This window comes from Siphateles boraxobius, unplaced genomic scaffold, assembly GCF_051911475.1.
Source record: "Siphateles boraxobius isolate OS27281-9 unplaced genomic scaffold, OSU_SipBor_1 22, whole genome shotgun sequence".
In the NCBI taxonomy this organism is placed as follows: Eukaryota; Metazoa; Chordata; class Actinopteri; order Cypriniformes; family Leuciscidae; genus Siphateles; species Siphateles boraxobius.
Window position 1 is genome coordinate 14,021,234 of NW_027508833.1, and position 12,053 is coordinate 14,033,286.

A 12,053-nucleotide genomic window follows, 5' to 3' on the forward strand; every position below is an offset into this window, starting at 1 on the left:
AAGGTAAAAAGTTCACCCTGCATCATCTGACTTAGATCAGAACTGACAAGTTTGTGTCCGTGAGGTGAAATGAAGGTTCATTTCCGGAGGTCATTTCCGGCTTGTGTCTGAAAATTACGCATATTGCGTCTTAAGGTTGTCCGTATGTCCAGACGCTAACCGTGCGTCGCCGTTTACATCTGGATATTGCAATTCCATGTATACAAGAGAAACTCTCTCTGCTCACGCATGTAAACGGGTTATTCCTAATGTTTCACAAACCCGAATAGTGACCTTAACCCGACCATAACCCGAAAATTGTCTGCATGTAAACGTTGTCAATGAGCTGGGGCGAGGTGTGTGGTTATATAGCTGAAGTGATTGAGGGTGCAGATGAGGTGCAGGTGTGTTTGATTAGAACTCAGGAGACTGAGTGCGCTGTGATTGGCTGGTGCGCTGTGATGGGTTGGTGCAGGAACCTAGCAGATCTGTGGTTGTGGACGCAAGTTCTTCTTTGTAGAAAAAGAGCGAACGATTTCTTCTTTGCAGAATGGAGCACACTATAATTCAATAATCCTCACAAATACATCAGCATAATGTACTTTGTTTATAAATTCAGCCTTCAATCTCAATCAAGTAATAGTAAATAACCGCTGTTCCCTCAGGAAAATGATTGTGCGTGCTCTGAGCCAAAACAATAAACGCACAAGTTGTGTGTCATCAAGTATCTTAGACAAGGATGCACACACTTCCTGAAGCGTTTTCACGAGCCATGATTACCTTTTTGAAGTTTTCTGGTTGAAGCGTACAAACAAAACAGTCCCTGAAGATGAAAAGATGTTGACATGTTCTGGCGCCCGAACAGGGACATCCTGGTAAAGAGTAAGAGCAAGGTTAAAATTATGGACGCATCTCATGACGAGGCTGATGTGGGTACGGACCCAGACTTCACTGCTGAACCTTTTACAACTCGCCGTGAAACAATTCAAGAAATGATTCGGTCCTTTAGTAGTTTGTACTTGGAGTCTGAAGAGGAGGCCATCGTACAGGAAGAGGAAGAAGAGGTTGGTTTGACTAATTTTCCACCACCTCCACCAGTAGAGGAAGAGGAAGACGAAAGTCTCATCAGTCTTACCTGAAGAGGATCTCCCGAGTCCTATTGCAATATGTCATGCACAGGATGTGGGTAAGGATTTGTCTGTGGACTGGGAAGAATTAAAAAAATCACAGAAGGACGACCAAGCACTGCGGGATCTATGGGACAAAGCCAAATATCCCCCACAAGGCCCAGATCATATTCACTACGTTGTACAGAATCAGTTTTTGTTCTATGCATTCCTGACCCACTGAAAGGTAGCAGTTTGCAAGTGGTTATTCCCACAGATATTCGTCAGAAATTCCTTGAATTCGCCCATGATAACCCACTGAGCGTACATTTGGGGCGTGTGAAGACGTTACGTCGGTTACTCAATGTAGTATACTGGCCAGAAATTCGACGGGATGATTGGAATCATTGCAAGCAGTGTCAGGTTTGCCAAAAGTATAAACCACGCATTCACAAGCTTTCTGGACAGCTACATTCTACACCTTTGTTGATTACCCGAACTGGTGCTTGGTTATGAATTGAAACACTTTTTGTTGGACTTCTACTCCGGGACTTCTAATGAACTTTTGGAATATTGGAAACGCTCGCTTCTAACCTGAGCTACTTGTGGTGTAGTGAGAAACTGACTATATTTCTGCCTGGACTTAAACATGTGATGAACTGAAATTTTCTAACATAATGAAGTTATGTTTTTCTTTTTCTTTGGATGTGATGATTTGCTGAAAATATTGCTGTTGTGTATATATCTATATAGTTTGGGTTATCTCACAAAAACATAAATACACTTAACTCTACTCTTGGATGAATGGATCCCCTTCATTTAGTATGTGACCAAAACAAGAGTGTTACATATAATGGCTGACATGTTCAGGCGCCTCTTACAGTATATACTTCCGGGTAGCACTAGTAGTGACGTCATAGGCAGTCTCCGGCCAGTAGGATTGCAGTGATTAAATAAGCGTTTCAGACACCGGTTCACATGGAAGCGTTCCCCATCAACGCAGTGCTAGTTCCCTTTCGAAAGCAAACATTTGACAACCAACGTCAAAGACGTTCTTTTTCTTTTTTCTCTTTATGATGTGCTCAACTTCCATGTGCTCAGTCACCCAATCTTGTCTCATTCAACACAATGCATGAGTTATTTTAATTAGCACATACCAAAATCTCGAAATCTCTGCAATGGATGTCTTACATTTGTTATGGCATGATGTTTTGCCATTACAATTTTTCTTTTTTAAATTTCCTGTGGATAGAAATTTTTAATGAGAGGCTATAAAACATTGTTATAAAGTTGTATATCTCGCTTATGTTCCCAGGTAAAATAATTAAGTTTCACATTCATCACACTTCACTCCTCTGCTGAAAATGACCAAATTCCTATATGGTTATCATAACATCTGCTACTTTGTCTTGCACGGGCCAACAAAATCGTGCAACTTTTGTCGACTGGTTGTAAGTACAACTTCCCAGGGTCATATAATCAGATATATAACATTTCTCAAATGTTTTTCCAGACATTTCTTCTTTCTCACGATTATTTTGTTTGGTTTCAAGGTTGCTCTGACAATATAGATGCAATATAGATGGGCCCCCTGGGTTTACAATTACATTTTATGCATTTGGCGGACACTTCAATTTTTTTAATTGCATTGCTAGTGCCATGCTATACTGAGGCTACAGGTATGCTTTATGAGATACAGGAATGCTTCTTACTAATAATACTAAAATCGTTTGGCTGGTTGCTAGAGTACGCTTGCTGTATGTTAGCCATGTTAAGATCTTCTGGTTGGTTACTGGGCATTCTAGGGTATTCGAGCTAAAAACTATTTTAGCGCCTTTAAAAATCTTTTAAGATTTTGCAAGTTCCTGGGCCTTATTAATCTTATAGCCGGTTGCTAGGCATTTTGAGGGCTCTCTAACTGGTTACTAGGCATTTGTTTTTTGCCTGATTGCTGTTGGGTTTTATGCACTGACATTTACATAGATTAATAATGAATATATGAAGAGTTCAGATGCAAAAGCCTCTAAGTGCCATCTGAAAATTTCTTCTAGAATGATCATTTTTATCAAGCCTGTATATTTAAGTTCATTAATTTCAATTAAATGTCAATGAAAATGACCTATTAATTGTCATTTAAGTGAAATTACTGAACTTAAATGTAAGAGCTTGACAAAAATGATCATTTTAGAAGAAAATTTCAGATGACACTTAGAGGCTTTTGCATCTAAGCTCTTCATTGTAAAAACTAAAATAAAAAAACATCTTTAAACTTGTGTTGTAAACTCACTTTGATAGCCAATAATGATCCACTTGATATGTGCTTATAGCTGATTAAAAACAATAACATTTTGGTTACTGAGATTTTTAATGCATGGCTCTAATAACAACTATGAATTATGTTCATCATCTTTCTCACAGTTTGTGCAATAAATCTATGATTATAGTAGTAATCTTGTAAATTATTACAGTGGAGAAAATAATTATTTGATTATTTTTAAGTTTGCCAACTTACAAAGATATGAAGGGTAAATAATTTTTATGGTAGATTTATTTTAACGGATAGAGACAGAATATCAAAATCCAGAAAAAAAAACATTATATAAAGGTTATACATTGATCTGCATTTCAGTGAGTGAAATAAGTATTTGCTTCCCAAGCAAAAAATAATTTAGTACTTGGTGGAGAAACCCTTGTTGCCAAGCACAGAGGTAAGACGTTTCTTGTAGTTGGTCACCAGGTTTGCACACATCTCAGGAGGGGTTTTGGTCCATTCCTCTTTACAGATCCTCTCTAAATCCTTAAGGTTTCTTGGTTGTCATTTTTTGGCCACAGATTTTCTATAGTATTAAGATTTGGAGACTGGCTAGGCCACTCCAAGACCTTAATGTGCTTCTTCCTGAGCCACTCCTTTGTTGCTTTGGCGGAATGTTTTGGGTTATTGTCATGCTGGAAGACCCATGCACGACCCATCTTCAGTGTTCTGGCTGAGGTTCTCGTCCAAGATTTTAAGGTACATGGCCCCCGTCCATCGGCCCCTCAATACGCCGACGTCGTCCTGTACCCTTACCACAGAAACAGCCCCAGAGCATCATGGACGTGACGTCACGCGCAAGGCTCAGTGGTAGGTTGCAGCAGTTGCCGCAGGGGAGCCAATGAGCACGCAATATGGCCTGCTCTAGGTCTGCTAGCTGCTGCACTGCGTTGACAATAAATACAAAATTAAGGATAATTTTTGGCATCAATATCTTGAGCAAAGATGACTTTACCCGTAGCGTAAGCTAGCTTACGCAATACGAGAGAACCTCTCCTAAGAAAACTCAAGGGTCATGAGCCCAACTAAAGCAAACACTGATCTCAATCATGGTGACATCAAATTTATGTTAAAGTTTATTGCACTTTATTTAAATTAGCATATTTTACTTTAATTTTATGGTTTTTGTTTGGCAGCCATAGCTGCCAGTCATTTGACCCTTTTTTTACGATTTTTTTACAATGAAGGTATTTGATCATAATAATGCAGGAAATATGGGGGTGGCTTAGCGTATAAAAGCCAGGCTCATAAGTTACCTCACTGATTTCATCATCTTCAGCGAAGCTCTCCGCATCGCTGGACTCTGAGAGAAGCCGCCGCCGTTGAAACCAGCGACCACCAAGCAGAGGAAAGAGCCTGAGGAAGCCGGCCATCTTCAGCCTTCCGTGTCTGCTACGCCATCCGGCGACGAATATCCTTTAATGCTATAGCGTTCTGTGTTCTTACTAAAAGAGCGCGAGGCGTTTTTCTAAAAATGCCTTGCATTTCCTGTGGCTCGAACAGAGCCCCGCCCAGCGCCGGAGACCGCCATGTGCTCGGCGCTCTCTTCCTGGGCACGGAACATGGGAAGCGATTCCGCAGTCGACCCTGCGGAATGACTCGAGGCCTTCGCTGCAAATACTGTCACCCCGGAGCTCGCAGGATTACGTTACATCCCGCCAGCTTCTCTCTCTCCTTCTCCGCCCCTCCCGGACGCACAGCTGCCGCCTTTGGCCCGCACTGCCGCCGCCTCAGGGGACGAAGCTGAAAGAACGGACCTAGGTGACAGCTGTAAGAACGGACCTAGGTGACAGCTGTTTAAGGTATATTCGGCAGCCAACGAGCCGGTAAAACAACCCGCTCGCCTGCACACACTGCCGTTGCTATGGCAACCCAGACGAACCTCTCAAAAGATGGTTGAGTCCCGCCGTGGCCGGACCACCATTGAAACATCTCGCTCTGTCAGTCCCCTAAGAAAAGGCTACTGCAGCAATGTATTCGGCAGCCAATGAGCCGGTAATGCTACCCGCTCGCCTGCAAAATCTCAAGAGTGTAACGTCTGGCTATCCGGCTCTTGCCGTGGTGCTCTAAGTGTAGTATTGTGCCCACATCTCAGTGTTCACCCCTACACGCAAGCAGGTTACCCCCGTGTCTCTCACACTCACAGAGCCCACTCTCATAAAGCTGGCAATTGCCGCTCGAGTGTTAGATGTAGAGAATGTGCCCACAAATCTGTGCTCACACGTACTCGCTGCCCGCTCTGTTACACGGGAACAGCCTCACAGCGGCCATGCTGTGAATATAAGTCACATGCCCGCCCATGAGCGCTCACGCTTACTGACAAACACTTCGCCCCAGGCTCCGCTCGCGATAAATATAGGCACGAAATGTTCCCCATTCCCAGTAATCGGGTCATATCAAGTGGTTCAGGCAGTTACAGCTGTCAGCGAGCTGCCGTTACTGAGATCAGAGAGCGTGCGCACCCCGCTCACGCCTCAGGTACAGTTTCCCGAGCCCGCGCTGCGCGGCCAACGGAACCCGGAGTCCATTCTGCCCCTAACCATACATGTAGAAGCATGGAAGGCTATTCCAGATGTGACAGATTGGGTGCTAAGCACGATAAGTCAGGGCTAGTCGCTTCAGTTCGCTCGCCGTCCCCCTCGCTTTCGAGCTCGGGCCGAGACGAAAGTGAAAGCGGATGTAGCTCATCTACTCCGCGCAGAAATAGCCAAACTGCTGTGCAAAGGGGCCATAGTACCTCCTTCTCAGAGCGAGTCAGGCTTCTACAGCCGTTATTTTCTCTTACCCAAGAAGGACACACCTATCTTAGATATAAGACATTTGAACAAAGCTCTCATGAGACGGCCGTTCAAAATGATTACGACCAGACAAATCCTCGCGCACATTTGCCTGGGAGACTGGTTCGTTTCTCTCGATCTGAAAGATGCATACTTTAGATTCGCCTTCGACGGTCGGCATATCAATACACCTTCCTCCCGTTCGGCCTATCCTTAGCACCCCGTTCATTTACGAAATGCATGGATACGGCTCTCGCCCCTTTGAGAGTGAAAAGGCTGCAAATTCTGAACTATTTGGACGATTGGATGATTTTAGCCCAGTCAGAGATGGAACTGATATCTCACAGAGCTGCGCTTCTCAGCCATCTGGAAAGCTTGGGTCTCACGGTCAACTGGACCAAGAGCTCATTACTGCCCAGTCAGTCAGTTTCCTTCCTAGGAATAGAACTGGACTCGGTGGCTATGATGGCCCACTTACCGACACAGCAAGTGCGCCGTGTTCGACAGCTAGCCGCGTCTTTCCAGAGAAGCAGTATTATACCTCTGAAGACATTCCAGAGGATGCTAGGCTGTATGGCATCAGCTGCGGCTGTGCTTCAGCTGGGCCTGCTGCGCATGCGCCCGCTACAATGCTGGCTGAACTCCCAAGTGCCTCACAGGGCTTGGGTTTCAGGCTACAGGCGAATAAGAGTGACTCAGAGCTGCGTTTCGGCTCTGCAGCCCTGGTTAGCGGCCGACTGGTACCAACGGGGAGTGACGATGGGGGCTGTTTCACATCGATTGCTCATCTCGACGGACGCCTCCAACCTGGGTTGGGGCGCCGTCTTCGACGTCAGACCAAGAGAAACACTTCAACATAAACTGTCTGGAAATGATAGTGGTCGAGAACGCGCTTAAACGCTTCCTCCCTTTCATAAAGGACCACCATGTACTGGTCCGCTCGGACAACATGTCGGTGGTGTCCTACATAAACCGTCACGGCGGTGTCAGATCCAGAAACCTCTGCCATCTGACGGAACGCCTTCTTATGTGGTCTCAGGGCCGCCTGCACTCGCTGAGAGCCGCGCACGTGTCAGGCCATTTGAACGACGGTCCAGACACACTGTCCAAGAACCACATCCCCCCGGGGGAATGCTCCTTGCACCCCCAAACAGTCCAGTTACTATGGCCTTTTCGGCAAAGCGAAAGTCGGCCTGTTTGCGTCAAAAGACAACGCTCATTGCCAGCTGTTCTTTTCAAAGAACGAGGATGCGCTGGCCCAAATCTGGCCCAGCCTCCCACTTTATGCCTTCCCTCCGGTCTCTCTGTTACCACAGGTAATCAAGAGAATCAGGGAAACGCGCCACTCGGTGCTCTTTATAGCCCCGCGCTGGGAGAATCAAACTTGGTTCCCGGAGCTGATGCGGCTGTCCCACACAGCCCCTTGGCCGATTCCGGTGAGCAGAGACCTCCTCCCTCAAGCCCACAGGCTCAATCTGGCATCCCCATCCAGAGCGCTGGTATCTACATGCATGGTTGATCAACGGATACCCGTTGACCACCCGGAGTGATGAACACGATCACGCAATCCAGAGCCCCCTCTACGAGGCGGCTTTACTTGTCTAAATGGTCGGCGTTCTCCAAATGGTGTGCTGATAGAGATCTAGACCCACGAATGTGCGGGGTCCCGGGGTTGCTTAGCTTCCTTCAGGAGCTGTTGGATAAGGGCAGGCCCCAATCCACGCTTAAAGTCTATGTGGCTGCCGTTGCAGCGTTCGCTGAGTCGACGCGCGGCCAGTCAATAGGAAGGAACGAGCTCGTCATTCGCTTCCTTAGAGTAGCTAGACGGGTGGACCCCCCGCGACCCCCCTCGGTTCCCCTCTGGGATCTTTCACTGGTCCTAGAGGCCCTGAAAGCTTTCCCCTTTGAACCGTTAGACTCCGTGGACCTAAAGTATCTCTTGCTCAAAACCGTTTTTCTGACAGCTCTGTCATCAGTTAAACGTGTGGGGGATCTAAACGCTCTGTTAGTGCTACGTGTCTTGAGTTCAGGCCAAATGACTCTAAAGTTATCCTCAAGCCAAGACATGGTTATGTCCCTAAAATATTGGGCACCCCATTCAGAGCGCAGGTCATTTCTCTCTCGGTTCTGCCTGCATCCGACAGTGAGGGTGATGTGAATCTCCTCTGCCCCGTTAGGGCGCTCAGGATTTACATTACGCGCTCCGCCTCTTTCAGGCGTTTGGAACAACTGCCCGCAGGGCAGCCAATGAGCACGCAATATGGCCTGCTCTAGGTCTGCTAGCTGCTGCACTGCGTTGAAAATAAATACAAAATTAAGGATAATTTTTGGCTTCAATATCTCGAACAAAGATGACTTTACCCGTAGCGTAAGCTAGCTCACGCAATACTCGTTCCCTCTTCTAGAGAGAACCGAGGTTACGTTAGTAACCGAGTATCGTTTTTAACATTAGTGTCACAGTAAGTCACATATAGTCACAGTAAATCATACATGTAGTTAACTACATGTTTTTTTAGTAAATAATCAGGAAATATATGTAAATAAGTGTTTCTGTTAAAAAGCTTAATGAAGATTTCTGTAATAGTCTTTTGCACTTATTTAAATTAGGATATTTTACATTCATTTTATGGCACCCATTGCTGACAGTCATTGACTGTTTTTTTATGGGATTTCTTTTACAGTTAGGGTGTTTGATTGTAATAATCCAGATAATGTCACGACAAAAGGTTAGGATCCAAGTGCAGTATTTATTTGGGACAATCCAAAATCGTAGTCAGCCAGGCAAAGGTTCAAAATCCATACAAAGCAGTCCAAAAACAAGAAACAAAAACAGGAACAGATCTCCAAAGTGCCAGTGACATTAAACAAGGACTCCATGACAATCACAGAAACAAACACACAGATACTAACTAGGTGAGATGACGGAAACAGATGTGTGCAATGATTAATGAGTGACAAAACAGGATGATGGGAAATGTAGTCTGAGTGAAGGACACCATGGTGGAAGAGGACCTCTGGTGGATACCCAGGGAAACACAAACCCGACACTGTGACAGATAATAGCTGTAAAATAACAGTGTTTTTCTGTAAAACATTTAAAGAAAATATTTGTAAAAGTTTTTTGCACTTAATTTAAATTAGGATATTTTACTTTATTTTTACGGTTTTTGTTTGGCAGCCGTAGCTGCCAGTCATTTGACCCTTTTTTTAACGATTATATTTTTTACAGTGTGGGCTGATCCCTCACCTTTCTCATGATCATCCTTACCCCATGAGGCGAGATATTGCATGGAGCTCCAGACCGAGGGAGATTGATGGTTATTTTGTATTTCTTCCATTTCCGAATAATGGCTCCAACAGCTGTCTCCTTCTAACCAAGCTTCTTGCTTATGATCTTGTAGCCCATTCCAGCCTTGTGCAGGTCTACAATATTGTCCCTGATGTCCTTTGACAGCTCTTTGGTTTTGCCCATGGTGGTGGAGAGGTTGGAATGGAAGATACAGATTCTGTGGACAGGTGTCTTTTATACACATAACAACCTGAGTACTTTCTAAAAGTGACAGGACTAATCTCTGTTCCACATGGGCACATAACCAATCTGTGGGAGGCAGAATTCTTGCTGGACAAATGTACCCAGTTCGGTTTAAAATAGCTAAAGCCAGATTTACTTATTTAGGAATTGTTGTAACTAGGAAGTTTAGCTCTCTACGAGAAACCAATTATGTCCCCCTTTTGTTGAAATTGAAAAGAAATATTCAGTTCTGGAGAACTCTTCCTATCTCGTTAATAGGTAGAATAAATGCCATCAAGATGGTTTTTCTCCCGCAACTATTATATCTGTTGCAAAACACCCCTTTATTTCTCCCCAAATCCTTTTGTAAGCAACTCGATTCAACTATCTTACCCTTTATTTGGAATTATAAAAATAGTAGAATTAAGCAAATACATCTTTCTAAACCCAGAAAGGCAGGGGGTCTTGCTTTTCCGGACTTACGCTGCTATTACTGGGTAGCTAACCTCAGAATTATATCAATAATATTAAATGACAAAAGTGGACAACTGGACTGGCTCAGACTAGAACAGGATGAATGTACCCCCTACGATCTTGGTGCTGTGATTCTTTCACCAACGAGCTGTAAAAAATAAATCTACAGGTGCAGCCCTGTCATTAGTAGTATGATCCGTATTTGGAAACAAATTAGAATTAATTTTGGGGTGGAGACGTTACCTTTATCAATTCCCATAGCTGACAATCCCTCTTTTATACCCTCCAGATTGGATAAAGGTTTTCAGCAATGGAGAGAATCAGGAATTCACGCAGTAAGGGATCTGTATCAAGACGGTACATTCGTCTCCTTTGAAAAATTTCGGGAGAAATACAAACTTCATAGAAGTAATTTTTTTAGGTTCTTGCAAGTCAGGCACTATGTACAATCTTACTTAAACAGGCTCTCTATAATTAGCCCTTCTTGTCTGGATACCTGCCTTAATTATTATTTTGGCAAAGGGAAAATGATTTCCTACATTTATAACACCCTCCAGGCCTCCCAATTGCCTGTTACATCTTCAATCAAGAGTCTATGGGAGGAAGAATTAAAGTCAGAGATTTTTGATGAGTTATGGGCTGATAGCCTGGAAGAGATTAATAGATGTTCTATAAACTCCAGAAATTGCCCCATTCAGTTCAAAATCTTGCATAGACTACACTATTCTAAAACAAAATTATCCAGAATATTTCCAGCTGTCTCCCCAAAGTGTGATAAATGCAAGACGGCGGATGCGACCCTGCTTCACAGTTATGTAGTTTGTCCTAATCCTCCAAACTTCTGGTGCAAGATTTTCAATGTCATCTCTGAAATCACAAATCAATATATTGAACCAGAGGAGTTTTTAATTGTGTTTGGGGTTTCAAGACATGGGCTCTGCTTGTCCAAGTCTCAACAACAATTTCTTTCCTATGGGCTTTTAACAGCCAAAAAGCTTATTTTAACTTTCTGGAAAAGTGAATTGCCGCCATCTTTCCAGCTATGGCTCGACGAACTCACAAATACTCTTCATCTGGAACGTATACGGCTCCATATAAGGAATAAAAGACAACAGTTTGCTAAAATTTGGGAACCCTTCATAAGGTATTTAGGTGGAGAAGACATGGAGGAAAGAGATGCTGACTCAACTTGAGTTGGACATAAGACCACTCCATTGTTGGTAGCGGTTTTATTGTTTATTTATTTTGTTTTTTATTTACTATATTATCCTGTTAGATTTTTTGTATATATAAGGAAAAGACGGAGAATCTTTGGATATATTTCCTGTGAAACTTATTTGTACTCTTTATATTTCTCCAATAAAAAAAAATAAAAATAAAAATAAAAAAAATAATTCTTGCTGGTTGCTTGGGGATCAAAAACGTAATAATCAAACAATAAATATTTTGTGACATTTGAGCCACATTTAATGCATGAATGTCATTTCATTACACTTTTCAAAAAAAACATTTTTGATGGCTGCTCTGTTAAGTCTTCGCCGTCAGTTAGGAACCTGGGTGTGCTCTTTGATACCAATCTTTCATTTGAAAGTCATGTGTCTAGTGTCTGTAAAACCGCATTTTTCCATCTTAAAAATATATCTAAATTACGTCATATGCTCTCATTGACAAATGCGGAACAACTAGTTCATGCGTTCATGACATCAAGGCTAGATTATTGTAATGCTCTACTGGGTGGTTGCCCTGCACGCTTAATAAACAAACTACAGCTAGTCCAAAACGCAGCCGCTAGAGTTCTTACCAGAACCAGGAAGTACGACCATATTAGCCCGGTTCTGTCAACACTGCATTGGCTCCCTATTAAACATCGTATAAATTTTAAAATATTGCTGATT

The 12,053-nt window shown here is 43.4% G+C and overlaps 1 long non-coding RNA gene across 1 annotated transcript; it reads right to left on the reverse strand.

The window, feature by feature from the left end:
* Nucleotides 1-8,903: 8,903 nt before the first annotated feature.
* On the reverse strand, nt 8,904-12,014 carry LOC143746697 (uncharacterized). Its single transcript, XR_013206600.1, has 2 exons — nt 9,442-12,014; nt 8,904-9,236 (listed from the first exon to the last, which is right to left on the reverse strand). It is a non-coding gene; the product is annotated as an uncharacterized LOC143746697 (long non-coding RNA).
* Between the last annotated feature and the right edge of the window lie 39 nt (nt 12,015-12,053).